We start from the raw sequence: 19,803 nt of genomic DNA, 5'->3' as shown, positions 1-19,803 counted from the left end.
CCCTCTCGTGTTAGCTATTTCAGTCCTGGGAAAAAGCTTCTGACTATCCACACGATCAATGCCTCTCATCATCTTGTACACCTCTATCAGGTCACCTCTCATCCTCCGTTGCTCCAAGGAGAAAAGGCCGAGTTCACTCAACCTATTCTCATAAAGCATGCTCCCCAATCCAGGCAACATCCTTGTAAATCTCCTCTGCACCCTTTCTATGGTTTCCACATCCTTCCTGTAGTGAGGTGACCAGAACTGAGCACAGTACTCCAAGTGGGTCTGATTAGGGTCCTGTATAGCTGTAACATTACCTCTTGAACTCAATCCCACAGCTGACAAGGGCCAATGCACAGTATGCCTGCTTAATCACATAGTCAACCTGCGCAACAGCTTTGAGTGTCCTATGGACTCGGACCCCAAGATCCCTCTGATCCTCCACATTGCCAAGAGTTTTACCATTAATACTTGACTTACCAAAATGAACCACTTCACATTTATCTGGGTTGAACTCCATGTGCCACTTCTCAGCCCAGTTTTGCATCCTATCAATGTCTGGTTGTAATCTCTGACAGCCCTCCACACAATCTACAACACCCTCAACCTTTGTGTCATCAGCAAATTTACTAACCCATCCCTCCACTTCCTCATCCAGGTCATTTATAAAAATCACAAAGAGTAGAGGTCCCAGAACAGATCCCTGAGGCACACCACTGGTCACTGACCTCCATGCAGAATATAACCCATCTACAACCACTCTTTGTCTTCTGTGGGCAAGCCAATCCTGGATCCACAAACAAGGTCCCCTTGGATCCCATGCTTCCTTACTTTCTCAAAAAGCCTTGCATGGGGTACCTTATCAAATGCCTTGCTGAAATCTATATACACTACATCTACTACTCTATCTTCATCAATGATATGGTTAGGTACACATGAGATGAAATGATCACATTCTCAAAAAATTCCATCAGGCTCGTAAGGCATGACCTGCCTTTGAAAAAGCCATGCTGACTATTCCTAATCACATTATGCCTCTCCAAATCTATTGTCAAAGAATTTACCCTTATTTATCATTTTTTTACTGTAAAAGAATTTCATCACTAATTTACTGTAAGAGACTTTGCTCTGTTAGGGAAAGGAAATAAAGTATAAGATTAACACTTTAATATGTGATCTCGGGGACCTGTCGCCTTATAACTCCGCTAATGTCAGGTTACATCTAAAATTTATACAGTAAATTTTGGGCAATAGCCAACCACTAAACATACTTGGTTATCGGTAAGTCTACAAGTGTTCTCATGCGATACACAAAATTAGAATTGCACATCTGCAGTCAATTCCTCTATTAGCTAGACAATCACGGACAACGGTTAGCAATATCTCATCACTGGCAAGATCTATTTCTAGCTATTGTTAGCTAGCACAAGCAAGGCAGCATCTGCAACTTATCATGTCACCCTCATGACCTGAGTCTTGAGAAATACTTATCTAGACAAGCTTGAGAACAAACTTTAATTCAAAATTTAATTGTCTTCTTAGTTTGCTTCCTTGGGTTCCTTGAGAGGACAATACTCGAGCTGAGGACTAAATATTAATTTCTGAAGACCTTCTTGTGTGTTATAAATATAAGTCCTTTATGATTTGTCAGTATCTTTCTCAACTTTTCTACAGTCTTAAAATATTTTTCCCTAGATTTTAACTCTCATTGTGTTTGAATCTCTAGATTCGTGATTAAACCCCATTGCCTCTCATTATTTCTTCCAAACTATGTCACTTCACACCATTCTGCATTGAATCTCACCTGCATCTTGATTCCCAATTCAGGACTGACATAGTTAGTCTTGCATCATTCTGCAGTATGTACCACAGGAACACATAACATTAGAGGAGTAGGGATAGATTATTCAGCATTGCAAGCCTGCTCCACCATTCAATACAATTATGGTTAATTTTCTATTCCAATGTACGCTCAGTTGAATAGGTAAGGAGTGAAACCTAGTGTGGTTTTCTGCTGCTGTAGCCCAGTCGCCCAAAGTTTGATATGTTGTGCATTCAAAGGAGCTCTTGTGCACATTACTGTTTGAACACACAATTATTTGAGTTACTGTTACCTTCCTGTCAGCTTGAACCAGTCTAGCCATTCTCCTCCGTCCTCTCACAAAAACAAAGTATTTTCACCCACAAAACTGCTGCTCTTTGAATGTTTCCTGCTTTTTGCACCATGCTGTGTAAACTCTAGAGACTACTGTGCATGAAACTCCCAGGATATTAACAGTTCCTGAGATACACAAGCCACCCCATCTGGCACCAACAATCATTCCATGGTCTAAGTCACTTAGATCGCATTTCTTCCCCATTCTGATGTTTGGTCTGTACAGCAACTGAACCTCTTGACCATGTCAGCATGCCTTTATGCATTGAGTTGTTGCCACATGATTGGCTGATTAGATATTTGCGTTAACGAGCAGGTGTACAAGTATACCCAATAAAGTGGGCACTGAGCGTAATGCAATATAACATATTCTTACATTCTCCGTCATACCTCTTGATGCCTTATATGACACTGTTCCAGCAAGTAAATAGACTGCAGTTGCTCAGGTTGTTTTTATTTTGACAAAAATTCCTAAATTTATGAGCTTCACCACAAAGGACAAGCACTGCAGGCGTCACGGACAGGCTACGAATTTCTCTTCTCCTGGATGCTCACCATGTAGACTTGGAAAAATATGTCTGTTCACTATATCCTGAAACTTCTCTCAGGAAGTCTGAAGGAGTGTGGCAGTTCCGGTTTGTCATCACTACCTAGGGCAATTAGATATGGGAAATAAATGCAGGTCTTGTCCCATACCCCAAATCAAACAACGGGAATAAATATATAAAAAAAACATTTTCACAGTTTGGCTAGAGATGTGGGGGGGGGGCGGGTGGGAGAAAGGCATGTGCTTGAAAAAATAATACTAAGCAGTAACCAAGTGAACACCTAGTCACGGTCATTAGAGACAATTTCTTGTGGTTTCTTTTCCATTTCCCCATCACAATTAGGTATAGTTTGGGTTAGATTGCTTTCTTGTAATAAAACAAAGTAGGTGAACCCCTTATCAAGACTATAACTCAATTGTCAAGATATCCAAACCTTATTTGATTGCGGTTGTAGCTGATGAATACATTTGAGTAAATAACCCTGCCACCGCTTTCAATAGCACACGGGGTTAAAGACTGCTCCTTTAAGAAATCAAGGCTCACTTTGTATGCACTTGTGTGGCTGATGCCCTAAGTCTTCGACGGGACAAGAATTCAGCTCTAAATTGCACTCTCAATGCACGACTCAATCTGACTTTCCCTGAAATGTTTTCAATTAACGTTTGGCAACTGCAGGAGAGAGCCAAACGTTTCCCAGGCTGAAATATGGAAAAGCGGCAGGGAAGATCTCAGCAGGAGAGGAATTTCATTTAAAAAGCGCATAATAATTCAACGATTTCTGTCCAGCGTTTAAGTCCTTTATTGATTACTGGGACGAAGCGACTCTTGGGGATTTGCAGTGACTAATGATTTGATGAGATATGAACAAAGTTTGCTTTGGCCGAGACATTCAGTGATTAACTGCTTGTCACTGGCAATATTCGAACTTCTGGCATTTCAATAGCTATGACTACTAATGCCCTTGATACCGTTAGATTCCTACAGTTTCTTTCTTACTGTTTTCAACAGATACGATTTTTTTAGATGTCAAAATTTATTAACGCTTAATCTCACCCAGTATCTCCCCAAATTGACGCTTTAGGGAGCGTTGGTTGCTATATATTGTCAATTAACAAAGGAGATAAATATTAGCGAACTGAAAGAAAACATAGGGTTAAACTTCACTCATGGTCAAAAAAAATTGAATTCATTGCGATTTGTGCAGAAATACGAAATTACACGAATCTAAGGTTCACATATTGAAAGATTAGGCCAATCAGAAACATCTTCTTCCCTACCTTTGCTCAACTTTTCACCTCCTCTATCCTCTCCCTTCCCTCTGCCCGAACTGAACTCATCAACAGTGCGTTTTTGTTTCTTGTCCCGTACAGTTCTCTCGCCATTTCTCCTGCCAACAAATACCCAGGCCGGGCGGGTGACAATTACAATATCTGGGAACTTGTTCCCCGGCAGAGAGATTGCGTGACTATCAAGTTTCTGGTTTGGAGTGAAGATTTCTCTCATGTTATACATATAAAACAGGTACCAAGTAAACATATTGACTATCGAAACACCATCAATTATTTTAAGAAGAAATCCCAGCATAAGCATTTGGTTTACTGACACAAAAAAATTCTCCTTTGATTCTATTTTTAAGTCAAAGCTGCCACTTTGATTTAATCGCAGCTAAAACATGCTACGATCAAACCTTTGAAACGAGAAAAGATTTTTTTTTAATCCAGTTAGAATGGTTGGTGTCCGGCTCCCCGTGTCCTGGGAGCATTCCACTTTCTGGAGCAAGAGACAGTGGCGTGGGTGGGGGTTGGGGATTATAGATTGGATAAAAAAACGTTTCATTTCAAGCTTTAACAATGATTTGAAATCCGAGAATAAGATCTGCGAATCATTGCTGCGGACATTTGTCCATTATAAATCTATGTTTGATGAAGTTTATGATGAACATGCTCTTTTGGATATTTGCCAATTGACAAATCCACGTAAAACAGGTGAAGTAGTACCGATAATTCACATTGCTCATGGGTATTTCCTTGAAGTCTTGTGTGTTTCCGTAAGTCCTTCACTTGCTCAGTCCTGTGTTATTGTTCATTGTGCTTTCTATAATTTATTTCCGTCACTGTTTTACAACTATTTTGACAGATGAGTAAACCGCCTCGTTATATTTATTCCCAGCCGCCACATTCAAAGCAATCGTTATTTGCAGAGTGCCCTACACTGCAAAAAAAAATGATCAGAGATGGTCCTCTGGGCCGGTAATTGCAAGTTATTTCAATGCACTCATTTTGTACAGTGTTGGGACCATAATCCCCTTTCATGGCATTAAATTCTAATTTTTTTCCCCAAAATTCTCAAGACGATGTCCCAACCACTATTCTCTCAAATAATGTTACACGTACACACACACACACACACACACACACACACACACACACACACACACACACACACACACACACACACACACGTGTGTCCCAAAATGCAAACGATAGCTGGCGAAATGTTTTCTTTTCCCAATATGTTGATCATTTCCCTCTCTTTACTGAAAACAGATTGGCAAACGCACTCATGTTTCTAACAACGCTGATAAACATTTTAATTTTGTGACAGGGAGGTTAGAGGTCTCCAGTGCATCAAATTATTGAGCACATTTCGGTCCCGAAGTCTTCTCAAATTGGTCATTTTGCTGCTCTGTGACCTGTGAAATGGGTTCAGGGGGCAAGCAGACAGGTATTATGTGCTATAAATTCCGGGCCAGGCTTTCGCTTATTGAGTGTCTTTCCCAAATATGTTGATCCAGTTGTTCTCCTGGGAGGAGAAGACGTCAAGGTTGAAGGAGGGGGAGATTTATTTGGGAGTTCTTGTCCTTGTACCTCTCTGTTTGTTTATCTTTAAGTGAAGATAAATGATGGTCATTTGACAGCACGAAACACTAATGAATTTTCTCCAGTAATAGAGGGTTTCGAGCAAGCTTTATTTTGAAATGACCTGCTCATGTATGCATTGCATTTGTTTATGAACGTTTCAAACAGGAACAACTAACGACAGAGTGGATGAGACGTGAGATTTGAAACAATATACTAATTGTGCCATGTATGCTGAAGACAAAAACAAATTTGAAGAAGACAAAAGTTTTTTATATAAAAGATCACTGGATTTGCATTTAAACAAATTTACATGTTCGGAGCCACTATTTATGTAGATATGTAAACTGTCTAGGATCGGGGGAAATACAGTTTAATTCTGTGTGAGAGGAAAGAAGGGAACTGATAGGAGTTCTGTAATGATTAATGCCGATCCCCAGAGGTGTTCCTAGCATTTACACCGAGCGCCCTTGATTAATAAAACATTGTTTCACCCATGCACAAAACAATGATTTCACAGCCTGGCTACTTTGACATTGCTGTGCGCTGACATTCTCTATTGTGGAGTGTTGTTTAGGTTTATTGAACTGAAGCAATCCGATGACTGAGCAAGGATCGGAATCAAGCAGGGGACACAAAATACAACTTTCAGAAACGTGTATCTTCTTTCCTTGGTCAAGTTCCTCTGCCGGAACATGATCTCCCCCCCCCCCCCCCACACACACACAGAGCCACAAACAACTGTATAGCTACAGTTACAAAGATCCAAGATACACGCACAAATGTACTGAGAGACGCACTCGTCGGCCTAACAAAATGACCTTGATGCTGGTTTTCATAACACCCTGAAAAGATTTGGCCTCCCCCGCCCCAAAAAAGGGAAACTTGTAATGAATAAGGAGACTTTAAGTAGGGGGAGTGCTTTGAGACAGAAATCATGACCAGCAGGCAAGTCTGAAAATGCAGCTGGATGTGAAGAGCCAGATTTTGGGCGATTGTTCCATGAAGTGTATAGTGGCTTGAAGATGGAGTGAAGTGTTTTAATAAAGAGGCTGGGTCTATAGTAGAAAGTCTATGGGGTGAGACCTCTGTGTGAGAGCAGAACAAAGAGCACATTTCTCTCGGATTCCCCCATCATCTCCATTGCTGACAGTGAGTAAGCACTCCGAGCTCTGACTCCACTCCTGGATGCGCACTTCTCAGCGCTTTGCCAATAAAAACTTGCTGACACGGGGCATAACTTAATTTTCACGGTGCCGGGACAGCTGTATCGTGTAATCTGCCGTGGCATGCCATTAAAACTTCAATGCCTTTAGTGACCCAGAAGCGAAACTAGACCATGGAGAGCTTTTGAAAGGGACTCAATCTCCACGATTTATGAGCCGGCATCAAAAAAAAATACAGAATCTTGCAACAATCTCCCAGTTCCTTTTACAGATGTGATCGTTATAATTTTGCCTGGACGCGGATGAAAGAAAACGAGATCCAGAGTGATCAACCTACGCCGATGATCTCTTGTTTTTTAATAGTCTCTCATGCACTCAATGGGCTGAGGCGAGACTCTATTAAAGTGACCCCCCTGGGCCATGGGCCAAATTGCGCCAGTTGTTTCTCGAAGGTATTCATTATTCACACATTCATTTCCTTCTTTATGTGTCTTCTTTCATCATTTACGCCGCTCCGGGGTCCTCGGGTCCGGAGAACAATCACCGTACAGTCTCCAAGAAAAGAAAGAAAAACGGGGTCATAAATATGTTAAATTGGTGCGTAGTTTAAGTGGCTTTGTAAACTACATAAATAGACCCTTAGAGTAATTAATGAATAAGAAACAGAGCAAGGCAAGGAGTCTAAAAAGGGGGAAAAGGTAGTTCTCTCTTTTGTAAGAAATGTTTAGCATCCCGAAATGAGTGCACATGGAACTATTGAAATTGCAGTCATTGCGGAATGGAAGATAGTAAACTTTTAAACACAGTTCCAAAAGTTTTCAAATTAGTGCATTGATCACCTGGGTTATTGAATTATTAGTGGGACAATTTGCTTGCAAGACGTTGGAATTTCAGTAGAGGACTAGACTATATTTTGAAAATAAACTATTTTGGAAGTGTTATCACAAAACACAGAACAGATTCTCGAAGTTGTGCGGTTATTTCAAGCCAGTAGTCCCTAAAATCTTCCCTAGAACTACACGCCCTTGTTAAATTCTAATAGCCTGATGTAAAGTAGCACATTCTAAGAAAGACTTGTATATTTTTTTCTCTCCTCAGCAGGCAATGAATCCTCAACTTAAGACTTCTCCCAATTATTGACAACAGTATAAACATATAACACCACTTAAAAAGTAACATTTTTAATGTCAACTTCCTGTGTTGGAAACACAGTAGCCCAATAAAGACATTAGTAGTGATAATAACTTAGCATTAAAACCAGGCCTGACCCTTCACAGGCGCGCCATAAATCAAGTGTAAAAGTCACGGTGTTAAGTTTAGAAAGGGTCACTGGGTTAGGATTAGGGTCAGAAAAAGGGGAGAAGGAAGACTGGAAAAAGAATAACAGGAGAGTGGTGAGCAGGTGAAAGGGAACCGATAAAACAAGGCGGGGAGGGGGAGGAGTTGGGGAGAGTGAATTACACCAAAATTATCTATCGTCAATCTTTGAAAACAAAACTTTAATATTGATTCTTACAATTAGTATTACAATGGCACAGGGCAATGTATATGGTGGACTGTGTATACTTAATATTTCACAATATTAATGTTTTTATTATTTCAAATTATTACAAGTGGTTTGCAGCCCGTTACAATATTTTTTTGGATCAGAATGGCATTTGAAATCTGCAATTCTTAAAGAGGAAATGCAGCATATCTCTTTTCTCAAATACTTAAAATACCATATTGTTTAGACATGTAAGAAACATAAAGGTTGTTATAGTAGGTGAATTTAAATTTCCACATATTGACTGGGACCCCCATACTGTCAGAGGACTATGGGATAGAATTTGTCAAATGTGCTCAGGAAGATTTCCTTCATCGGTAAATAGAAATCCCAACCAGAGAGGATATGACACTGGATGTGCTATTAGGGAATGAGACGGGGCACACCACAAAAGTTTGTGTAGAGGAACGTTTTGGATCCCGTGACCACAATGCCATCATTTTCAAAATGAATAAGCAAAGAAATAGGTTTAGTCCACAGGTTGAGATTCTAAACTGGAGAAAGTCCAACTTTGATCATATCAGAAATGATCTGGCAAGTGTAGATTGGGACAGGCTGTTTTCTGTCAAAGTGGGAGGCCTCCAAAAATGAAATTTTGAGAGGACAAAGCTTCTATGTGCATGTCAGAATAAAAGGTAAAGATAAAATTGCAAGGAACCTTGCTTTTCAAGAGATATTGAGGCCCTAGTTAAGAGAAAAAAGGAGGTTCATAGCAGGTATAGGCAAGTAGTAATAAATGAGGTACTTATGGAGTATAAGAGAACACTTAAGAAAGAAATCAGTAAGGTTAAAAGAAGGCACGAAGTTGCTCCTGCAGACAAGGTGAAAGAGAATCAGGTAAGTAAAGAGCAAAAGGATTACTAGGGACAAAATTGGTTGTCCGGAAGTCCAGAATGGTAATGCATGTCTGGAGCCAAAACAGATGGGGAAGATCTTAAGTGCATTCTTTGCATCTGTATTTACTCAGGAAACAGATACAGAGACTATAGAAGTGAGGAAAAGTCGTATCAACTTTGTGGACCCTGTACAAATTACAGGGGGGGAGGTGCTTGCTACCCTGAGGCAAATCAGGGTGGATAAATCCCCAGGGCCTGACAAGGTGTTCCCTTGGATCCTATGGGAGGCAAGTGCAGAAATTGCCGGGGCCCTAGCAGAGATAGGTGAAACAACACTCACAGCACACTGGAGGAACTCCGCAGGTCGGGCAGCATCCGTGGAAACGATCAGTCAACGTTTCAGGCCGGAACCCTTCGTCAGGTCTGAAGAGGGAAGGGGCAGATGCCCTTTCTTCCAAAGTGCTGTGAGTGTTGCTTTAACCCCAGCATCTGCAGAGTATTTTGTGTTGTAGAGATAATTGAAACATCCTTAGCAACAGGAGAGGTAAGAGTGGTTAGGAGAGCCAAAGTTGTTCCGCTGTTTATAAAAGGCTCTAAGCAGAAACCACAAAATTATAGGCTGATGAGTCTGATCTCAGTTGTGGGAAAGTTATTGGAAGGTATTCTAAGGGACTGGATATATAAATATTTGGATAGATGTGGACTGATTAAGAATAGTCAACATGACTTTGTGCATGGTAGGTCATGTACCAGGAAAGAGGATAAAGGCAAGGCAGTGGAAGTTTTTTACATGGATTTTAGTAAGGCATTTGACATAGTGCTGCTTGGGAGGCTGGTCAGGAAGGTTCAGTCACTCAGCATTCAGATGAAGGTAGTAAATTGGATTAGGCATTGGCTTTGTGGGAAAAGCCAGAAAGTGGTTGTAGAGGGTTGCCTCTCTGATTGGAGGCCTCTGACTAGTAGAGTGCTTTAGAGATCAGTTCTGGGTCCTTTGTTGGTTGTCATCTATAGCAAAGATAATAATGTAGTTAACTGAATCAGCAAATTTGCCGATTACACCAAGATTGGGGGTGAAGTGGATGAGTGAGGAAGGCTATCATGGCTTGTAGAGGGATCTGCATCCATGAGAAAAATGTCTGAAAAATAACAAATGGAATTTAATGCAGACAAGTGAAAGGTCTTGGTAGGACCAACTAGAGCAGTTCTTACACAATGAATGGTAAGGCACTGAGGAGTGTCGTAGAACAAAGGGATCTGGGAATACAAGTACATAATTTATTGAGAGTGGCATCACAGGTAGATAGGGTCTCAAGGACAGCTTTTGGCATATTGGCCTTCATAAATCAATGTATGAATTCAGAAAATGGAATGTTACATTGTTGTATAAGATGTTGGTGAAGCCTAATCTGTAGTATTGTGCACAGTCTTGGTCACCTACCTACAGGAAAGATTGAAACAAGTTTGAAAGAGTGCAGAGAAAATTTACATGTCATGATCTGGTCTGTGAAGTCCGCATTCCGGTTCACGGTACAGTCCATTGATCCTTATTCCAGGTTTTCCGGTTTTCCCTTGTCCTCTTGTGTGCCTTAATTGAGGCACATGATTCACATATTGGGCTGGCTACATAAACAGCTCCTGGGTTCAGCTTCAGTTGGTGGACTGTTCCCTCCCCTTCCCCTTCCTTCTGAAGCCTCGCCTGTTGCCTTCGCCTGTGTCCTCGCCTGTAATACCATCAGGTTCAACCACCAGGGCAAGCTCGGGGCCTTGCTGTGTCTAGATAAGGAACTGTCTTTCATTGTTTGGAACTGTCTCTTTGTGTCCTCGCCTTCACTAGGTAGGTCCGGCCTGAAGCCTCGCCTGCTACCTTTGCCTGAAGCTTCGCCTGCTAACTTCACCTGAAGCCTCACCTGCTACCTTCGCCTGTGTCCTCGCCTGTAATGCCGTCAGGTTCAACCACCAGGGCAAGCTTAGGGCCTTGCTGTGTCTAGGTAAGGAACTGTCTTTTGTTGTTTGGGACCATCTCTTTGTGCCCTCGCCTGCTACCTTCGCCTGAAGCCTGGCCTTCTACCTTCGCCTGAAGCCTCGCCTGCTACCTTTGCCTGTGTCCTCGCCTGTAATGCTGTCAGGTTCAAATGCCAGGGAAAGCTCGGGTCCTTGCTATGTCTAGGTGAGGAATGTCTTTCGTTGTTTGGAACTGTCTCTTTGTGTCCACACCTTCACTAGGTAGGTCCGGCCATTTGCCGCTACCTTGAGTCGGGAACTGTCTGTGTCCACGCCTTCGCTGGGTAGGTCCGGCCGTTTGCTGCTACCTTGTGTAGGGAACCGTCTCTTTGTGCCCTCGTCTCCGCTGGGTAGGTCCAGCCATTTGCCACTACCTTGAGTGGAGATCTGTCTCTGTGTTCTGTGTAGGAGTCCCAGCCCTACGTCCTGTTCCCAAGGAGGGGTCCCGACTCTGTGTTCTGCGTTCCTGTCTCCCAAGATTACCAAGGCTCTGTGTTCTGTTTCCTGTTCTCCCAAGAGCAAGTCAAGGCTTTGGGCTCTTGTTCTGTCTATGTGCCGCATCCTGTGCAGGAGTTCCACGTGCAGTCCTGGCTCTGTGTTCTGCATTCCAGTCTCCCAAGATTACCAAGGCTCTGTGTTCTGCGTTCCTGTCTCCCAAGATTACGAAGGCTCTGTGTCTTGCATTCCGCCCCCCCCCACCCCCGTATGACATTACAAGGATGTTGCTGGATCTGGATGACTCAAGTTATAAGAAAAGATTTAATAGGTTAGCATTATATTCTTTAGAGTATAGAAGACTGGGAAGAGATTAGATAGAGATATACAAAATTATGAGTGGTATCGGTAAGGTAAATGCAAGCAGGCTTTTTCCATTGGGGTTGGATGGGACTAACCAGAGGCCTTGTGTTAATGTGAAAGGTAAAAAGTTTAAGTGGAACACGAGGGGAAATGTCTTCACTCAGAGGGTTGTGGGAGGATGGAATGAGCTGTCAGCTCAAGTGGTGCATGCAAGCTCAGTTTCAACATTTAAGAGACATTTGGATGGGTACATGGATTGTAGGGATATGGGTGGCTATGGTCCCAGTGCAGATCATTGGGAGTAGGCAGCTTAAATGGTTTTTGGCATGGACTAGATGGGCTGAAGGTCCCGCCTCTGTGCAGTATGACTGACTCTGGAGAATATGAGCAAATTTAATCAGCAGATATTCCAATTTAAGACTGAAGGAAACATTTTGATAAAAAAAATAGACTAAGGTAAAGTGGCAAGAAAATCTCATTATTCTTGGTGTTATAGTTAAACTGGGTAGTCATCTAAGCTACACATATCAGGAATAACTTCAAAATATTGGAGATCAATCAGTCTGTACTGCAACTTGAAAGAAATATCATATGAATCAATGCTATAAAGAGCTTCAATTAATAACTAGGTGCAAGAGGAATGATCAGAATATCGGGCAATAAAGGAAACATCTACAGATTCAGCCATACAGGTCACAACAAAATCTTGGGCCAGAATCTTTATAGTCAGAAGTTAGTAGCATCAAATATATATAGGAAACAGTGCAAAGCAAAGCTCTAACAAAAATAGTGAAACACTCTTAAAGTAAATTTATATCACAGTTTTCTCAATGATTGGTCCTAGGGTGAGGACAGTGCTGGCAATAAAAGCATTTAATACCCAGCTCTAGTCAGGTTGAAAAGGTAGTGTTGATCCTTCTGTGTGATTGGCTGTAGGCAGTACAGTGAAAGTACTCTTCAAGTTCAAATTCAGGTTAGCTATCATTCAAACATACTTAAATATAGCCAAATCAAACAGCATCCCTCTGGGGCCAAGGTGCAAAACACATTACCAACAGCACACAACACACTGCACATAGCACATATGGTTATAATTTCAGAAAAAAACATGCAGTCACAAAGAGAAAAAAGGATATAGCTTAAGACCTTGGGTGGCTAGATTTATGGTAAATCATAGAAACATAGAAACATAGAAAATAGGTGCAGGAGTAGGCCATTCGGCCCTTCGGCCCTTCGAACCTGCACCGCTATTCAGTATGATCATGACTAATCATCCAACTCAGAACCCTGCACCAGCCTTCCCTCCATACCCCCTGATCCCTTTAGCCACAAGGGCCATATCTAACTCCCTCTTAAATATAGCCAATGAACTGGCCTCAACTGTTTCCTGTGGCAGAGAATTCCACAGATTCACCACTCTCTGTGTGAAGAAGTTTTTCTTAATCTCGGTCCTAAAAGGATTCCTCTTTATCCTCAAACTGCGACCCCTCGTTCTGGACTTCTCCAACATCGGGAACAATCTTCCTGCATCTAGCCTGTCCAATCCCTTTAGGATTTTATACGTTTCAATCAGATCCCCCCTCAATCTTCTAAATTCCAACGAGTATAAGCCTAGTTCATCCAGTCTTTCATTATATGAAAGTCCTGCCATCCCTGCCATCCCAGGAATCAATCTGGTGAACCTTCTTTGTAATCCCTCTATGGCAAGGATATCTTTCCTCAGATTAGGGGACCAAAACTGCACACAATACTCCAGGTGTGGTCTCACCAAGGCCCTGTACAACTGCAGTAGTACCTCCCTGCTCCTATACTCGAATCCTCTCGCTATAAATGCCAGCGTACCATTCGCCTTTTTCACCGCCTGCTGTACCTGCATGCCCACTTTCAATGACTGGTGTATAATGACACCCAGGTCTCATTGCACCTCCCCTTTTCCTAATCGGCCACCATTCCGATAATAATCTGTTTTCCTGTTTTTGCCACCAAAGTGGATAACTTCACATTTATCCACATTAAATTGCATCTGCCATGAATTTGACCACTCACCTAACCTATCCAAGTCACCCTGCATCCTCTTACCATCCTCCTCACAGCTAACACTGCTGCCCAGCTTCGTGTCATCCGCAAACTTGGAAATGCTGCATTTAATTCCCTCATCCAAGTCAGTAATATATATTGTAAACAACTGGGGTCCCAGCACTGAGCCTTGCGGTACCCCACTAGTCACTGCCTGCCATTCTGAAAAGGTCCCGTTTATTCCCACTCTTTGCTTCCTGTCTGCTAACCAATTCTCTATCCACATCAATATCTTACCCCCAATACCGTGTGCTTTAAGTTTGCACACCAATCTCCTGTGTGGGACCTTGTCAAAAGCCTTTTGAAAATCCAAATATACCACATCCACTGGTTCTCCCCTATCCACTCTACTAGTTACATCCTCAAAAAATTCTATGAGATTCGTCAGACATGATTTTCCTTTCACAAATCCATGCTGACTTTGTCCGATGATTTCACCGCTTTCCAAATGTGCTGTTATCACATCTTTGATAACTGACTCTAGCAGTTTCCCCACCACCGATGTTAGGCTAACCGGTCTATAATTCCCTGGTTTCTCTCTCCCTCCTGTTTTAAAAAGTGGGGTTCCATTAGCCACCCTCCAATCCTCAGGAACTAGTCCGGAATCTAAAGAGTTTTGAAAAATTATCATTAATGCATCCACTATTTCTTGGGCTACTTCCTTAAGCACTCTGGGATGCAGAGCATCTGGCCCTGGGGATTTATCTGCCTTTAATCCCTTCAATTTACCTAACACCACTTCCCTACTAACATGTATTTCGCTCAGTTCCTCCATCTCACTGGACCCTCTGTCCCCTACTATTTCTGGAAGATTATTTATGTCCTCCTTAGTGAAGACAGAACCAAGGTAATTATTCAATTGGTCTGCCATGTCCTTGCTCCCCATAATCGATTCACCTGTTTCTGTCTGTAGGGGACCTACATTTGTCTTAACCAATCTTTTTCTTTTCACATATCTATAAAAACTTCTACAGTCAGTTTTTATGTTCCCTGCCAGTTTTCTCTCATAATCTTTTTTCCCCTTCCTAATTAAGCCCTTTGTCCTCCTCTGCTGAACTCTGAATTTCTCCCAGTCCTCAGGTGAGCCATTTTTTCTGGCTAATTTGTATGCTTCTTCTTTGGAATTGATACTATCCCTAATTTCCCTTGTCAGCCACGGGTGCACTACCTTCCTTGATTTATTCTTTTGCCAAACTGGGATGAACAATCGTCCTGGTCCAGTTTGTACTTCCACTGAGCAAACACTGGAGAGCAGCACCGAGTGAACACTAGAGAGAAGCACCGCTATGAATGACTGTTACAGGCAACCCAGCAGCCTCAGCCTATGCCTTGCCCTTGCCACAGCTTCCCTGCCGTCAGTCTCACCAATGAACCAGTGAACCAGGCCTGCGGTTTTCTATGTTACCAATGTCCAACAGGGTCTTGCCATCCCAATAAAAATGCCTAAGATAATCACTCGCACCTTGCACTATCTCAGCACAACGGTACAGAGCAAGTTCAGGTGACAACACAGGAACGGTATGCAATATGTCCAGCTCCATCACTATCAAGCAACATGCTGAAGAATGTTGTATTTGATCTTCTTAGTATCCAGCAATAGCTTGTGATTACAAAAAAAAGACTTACAAGACAACATAGTGTGTTAAAAGTATAGCAGTAGCCCAATGAAGGAGAAGGAATTGCAAAGCATTTTGAAGCTGAAATCTGTGACTTGCAGATAGACATGGAGGTGATAGTGTTTTTTTCATATTCCTGGAGCTTATATCCACATAGGTTCTGGAGGTCATAGATTTGGCAGATCCCATGTGAAATTTATGCAGCATATCTAAGAGATACTAAACACCACAGCTAAAGTATTGATGGACTGAAGGGATGTTTAAGATGGTGTTGTACTGATGTATAAAGATCTGTAACATTCAAAGCTTGTACCAGAGTTTTAGTAATTTAGTTGGTCATAATATTCCTGGATAAAAAGAGGCACTGAAAATCTACTTGATTCCTTTTCCTGATCACCAACCAATGGGTCTTGATGGAGGGTATCCATGGAGATCAGGAATAGACAAGTTTAGTTTGTTTCCCACCCATTGTTTTATTAGTTCAGAGGATGGCAATGACTAATGGTTGTCCTTAACCCTAATTAATATCTTCTTTGATGAGAAATTAGTGGTTGCTGACATTGAAGGAAATAAACTCTGGGTGGTGTCAGTCTTCAGAAAAAAAAACACAGGACAAAACTAAAAGTGCCGGCAGAGTTTTGGAAGAAAGAAATCAGAGCTTTCTTCTTCCACTAGTCTGCTGTAACAAGACCCTGTGTAACAAGATCCCATGGCTGACACCCGTAGACAAAATAGGTCCTCATTGTACCTCTTCCTAGAGATGCTGCCTGGCCTGCTGCGTTCACCAGCAACTTTGATGTGTGTTCCTCCCCCATTTGTCCTCCTTTAATAGTAATCAATCAATATTGGTAATGACCTTGAAGATCACTGTGTGTAATTATTTATGAAACTCAAAGAGCTACATAAACCTGACTAGCTTTATTATGAATTATGTAATAATAACAATTATGTAATAATTATAATATTTATCTCACAACGTGGGTAGTAATTTAGTTCATACAATTCCCCACAATCAAACTCAACACAATTTAGTGATGCCCATTTGCAAGTGGCAATTGTTTTCCTTCACATTTCATTAAGCTACAACTTTTACGTAAATTTATAAATTTCTCACCACAACTCTCCCACTCCCACCACCCCCACATCATCATCTACAAGTGAACAGAAATACGGCCATTCTTCTCCACCCACCAAGCAGAAATAATTGGAACAATCACACTCTGTCTTCTCCAATTAAGAATAAATCAGAGCAGTATTCGGTAGGTTAACACTTTTCTCTGAGATCATTCAGAAATCCTATTGGAAAGAAATCCCCTTTCCCATCCTTAACAACTTGACCCACTTCAAAATGAATCAATATTTAAATCCCCATACACTTAGCAGAATTCATCTAAACATTTTCCCCCATACTCTCTACTCCATATCCTTCAGCAATGAGTAAAGGTAATTTTTTTTCCTCCCTATTCAGGAAAAAAAGACATTCACTCTATTTCCTGATGACAACTTTGTCCATATTGTGACAAAATAAGATTTGTCATACATCCTTTCACTGCTCCCTTTCCTCCACTGAATGTTCTCATTTACTCCCATCTTCTCTGTTCTCTCTTCCTCTCACTTACTGATTGCATCCTTTATCTTTCGCGTTCTTTCTGTTTTCTTCTTTACCACATTTTTGACAAACCCCTGACTCCAAATGACCTCCTATCCAACCACAGTTCTAAATTGTTTCAGATAGATGATGGGAAGACTTGACTTGTCAAATGGAAAGAGACTCCAGATCATGGTCAGAGATCAATTGTCTGCCTCAATATTTGTATGACAAGGAGCAAATCAAAACTAGTTATTAATGATTGGAAAATGAAGTGTCTAAAATGTAGCTACCAATTATTCTCAAACTGTATCTTGAGTTATAGATTAGTGTAGTAGGCTTAACATGATAACTTATGGGTGTAGTACTGTAACAGGCACTGTACTGGCCACGATCTTGGATTTATCAAGTAATTGGCTAACATTATATTACCAGTATGGTGCAATGATATTGAAAATAGCTTTGCAATTAGGGATAAAGGAATGAGGTAAGGCTGGTGTTTCCATTATATGTGCAAATGAACAGGTAACGGGTAGATTTGGTTGATGCAACACACATCAAATTTGCTGGTGAACGCAGCAGGCCAGGCAACATCTCTAGGAAGAGGTACAGTCGACATTTCGGGCCGAGACCCTTCGTCAGGGCTAACTGAAGGGTCTCGGCCCGAAACGTCGACTGTACCTCTTCCTAGAGATGCTGCCTGGCCTGCTGCATTCACCAGCAAATTTGATATGTGTTGCTTGAATTTCCAGCATCTGCAGAATTCCTCCTGTTTAAGTTTTTAAAGATTTGGTTGATGATTCTTCATGAGGATTCATTGGGTTTTGTCTCATTTGTTCAGTAATGCTTTTATTGCTATCGATATTCAATTGGTGTAAACTTTCTTCACATGAAATCTCGAAAGAGAAACCAGCAATAGAACTTCTACATGTAGTTTGCTTCGGATAATGCAATATTTGACATTATTCCAACCAGAAAGTAACAATATTCAATGCTTGACCATGCACAATGCACTGCCAATGTTTTTATTCTGAACAAAAAATTAATGCCATTACTTTTGAGAAATATGGGTGCTTTGAGTGGTTTTTAATATTATGCCTAGTTCTCAGTTCAGCTCTGACACATTCCCATTGCTAACTAGATCTGAGAAGTTAATATCAGCAAGGCCATGGAATCTGTAACAAATAAGTAAAGGTGTAGTATTGATGATGGGTTTTGGCCCAAACTTTTGACTATTTATTCTTCTCTATAGATGACCCCTAACTTCCTTCAGCATTGTGTATCCGTTGCTCTGGATTTCAAGCATCTGTAGTCTCTTGTGTTTATAGTTAACACTACAGGCAGCACCTTCGAGCTTCACACATGTTCGGCGTGTCATCTAAAACTTTGACAAACTTCTGTGGATGCAGAGCGGAGAGTATCTTTAATGGTTGCATCATGGCATGCCATGGAAACACCATCTCCTTGAATGGAAAAACCTAAAATTTAGTGGATACAGCCCAGTCCATCACAGGAAAAAACCCTCCCTACCATCTACAAGGAGTGCTGCTACAAGAATCCTCACCATCCAGAGCATACTCTCTTCTTGTATGTTGCCATCGGGAAGGAGGTACAGGAGCATTAAGTCCCACACCACTAAGTTCAGGAACAGTTATTACCTTTCAAGTATCATGGTCCTGAACCATTGTAAATAACTGCACTCACTTCAATACTGAACTGATTCTTCAACCAATGGACTCATTTTTAAAGACTCTACAACTTGTGTTCTCAGAATTATTGACTTATTTATGTATGTATTTAATATTTATTATTATTATTAGTTTTTCTGTATTTGCAGTTTGTCTTCTTCTGCACATTGGTTGATTGCTAATATGTAGTTTTTCATTAGTTTTATTGTATTTCTTTGTTCTACTGTGAATGCCTCTAAGAAAATGAATCTTAAGTTAATATGGTGACATATACTGTATTTGCTTTGATAATAAACTTTCAGTTTTATCTAAGTCGCTATATTATTGTAAATAAAGATGTGTCTTATCATACATTATATTTCAATATATAAAATATGATTGTCTCATATAAATCACATGGCACAGTCCTGCAAATCCCTTGCATCATTGAATTCTATGGCTTTGAAGGAGATCATTCAATCCATTTTGTGCACATTGGCCAAGAAAGAACAAGCTAGAATAACTTACTCCATTAAGTGTTTTTCAATACTTTCACGTTATGTTGCAATGATTTAGACAGAGGAATTGACAGCTTTGTGGCCAAGTTTGCGGATGGTATGAAGATAGATGGAGGGACAGGTAGTGTTGAGAAAGCAGGGTGTTTGCAGAAGGACTTAGACAGATTGGGAGAATGGTAAAAAAATATGGCAGATGGAATATATTGTAAGGAAGTGCAGAATCAAGACAAGTGAAGTTTATTGTCATTTAACTACATACATCCGTTAGTCTTGCGAGACCATGCATCTTCGCCTGGAAAGTCTTCACTCTCCAGGACGCAGGCCTAGGCAAGGTTGTATGGAAGACAGGCAGTTGCCCATGCTGCAGGTCTCCCCTCTCCAAGACACCAATGTTGTCCAAGGGAAGGGCATTAGGACCCATACAGCTTGGCACCAGTGTCATCAC

General features: G+C 41.2%; 1 long non-coding RNA gene across 1 annotated transcript; it reads left to right on the top strand.

Annotated features, from left to right (window-relative positions):
- Nucleotides 1-6,810: 6,810 nt before the first annotated feature.
- Nucleotides 6,811-18,952, top strand: LOC140211400 (uncharacterized). The gene is made up of 3 exons (XR_011889448.1): nt 6,811-7,164; nt 10,929-11,082; nt 18,426-18,952. It is a non-coding gene; the product is annotated as an uncharacterized lncRNA (long non-coding RNA).
- Nucleotides 18,953-19,803: the final 851 nt, after the last annotated feature.

This window comes from Mobula birostris, chromosome 17, assembly GCF_030028105.1.
Source record: "Mobula birostris isolate sMobBir1 chromosome 17, sMobBir1.hap1, whole genome shotgun sequence".
Lineage (NCBI taxonomy): Eukaryota > Metazoa > Chordata > Chondrichthyes > Myliobatiformes > Myliobatidae > Mobula > Mobula birostris.
This window is presented reverse-complemented; position numbering and strand designations above follow the sequence as displayed.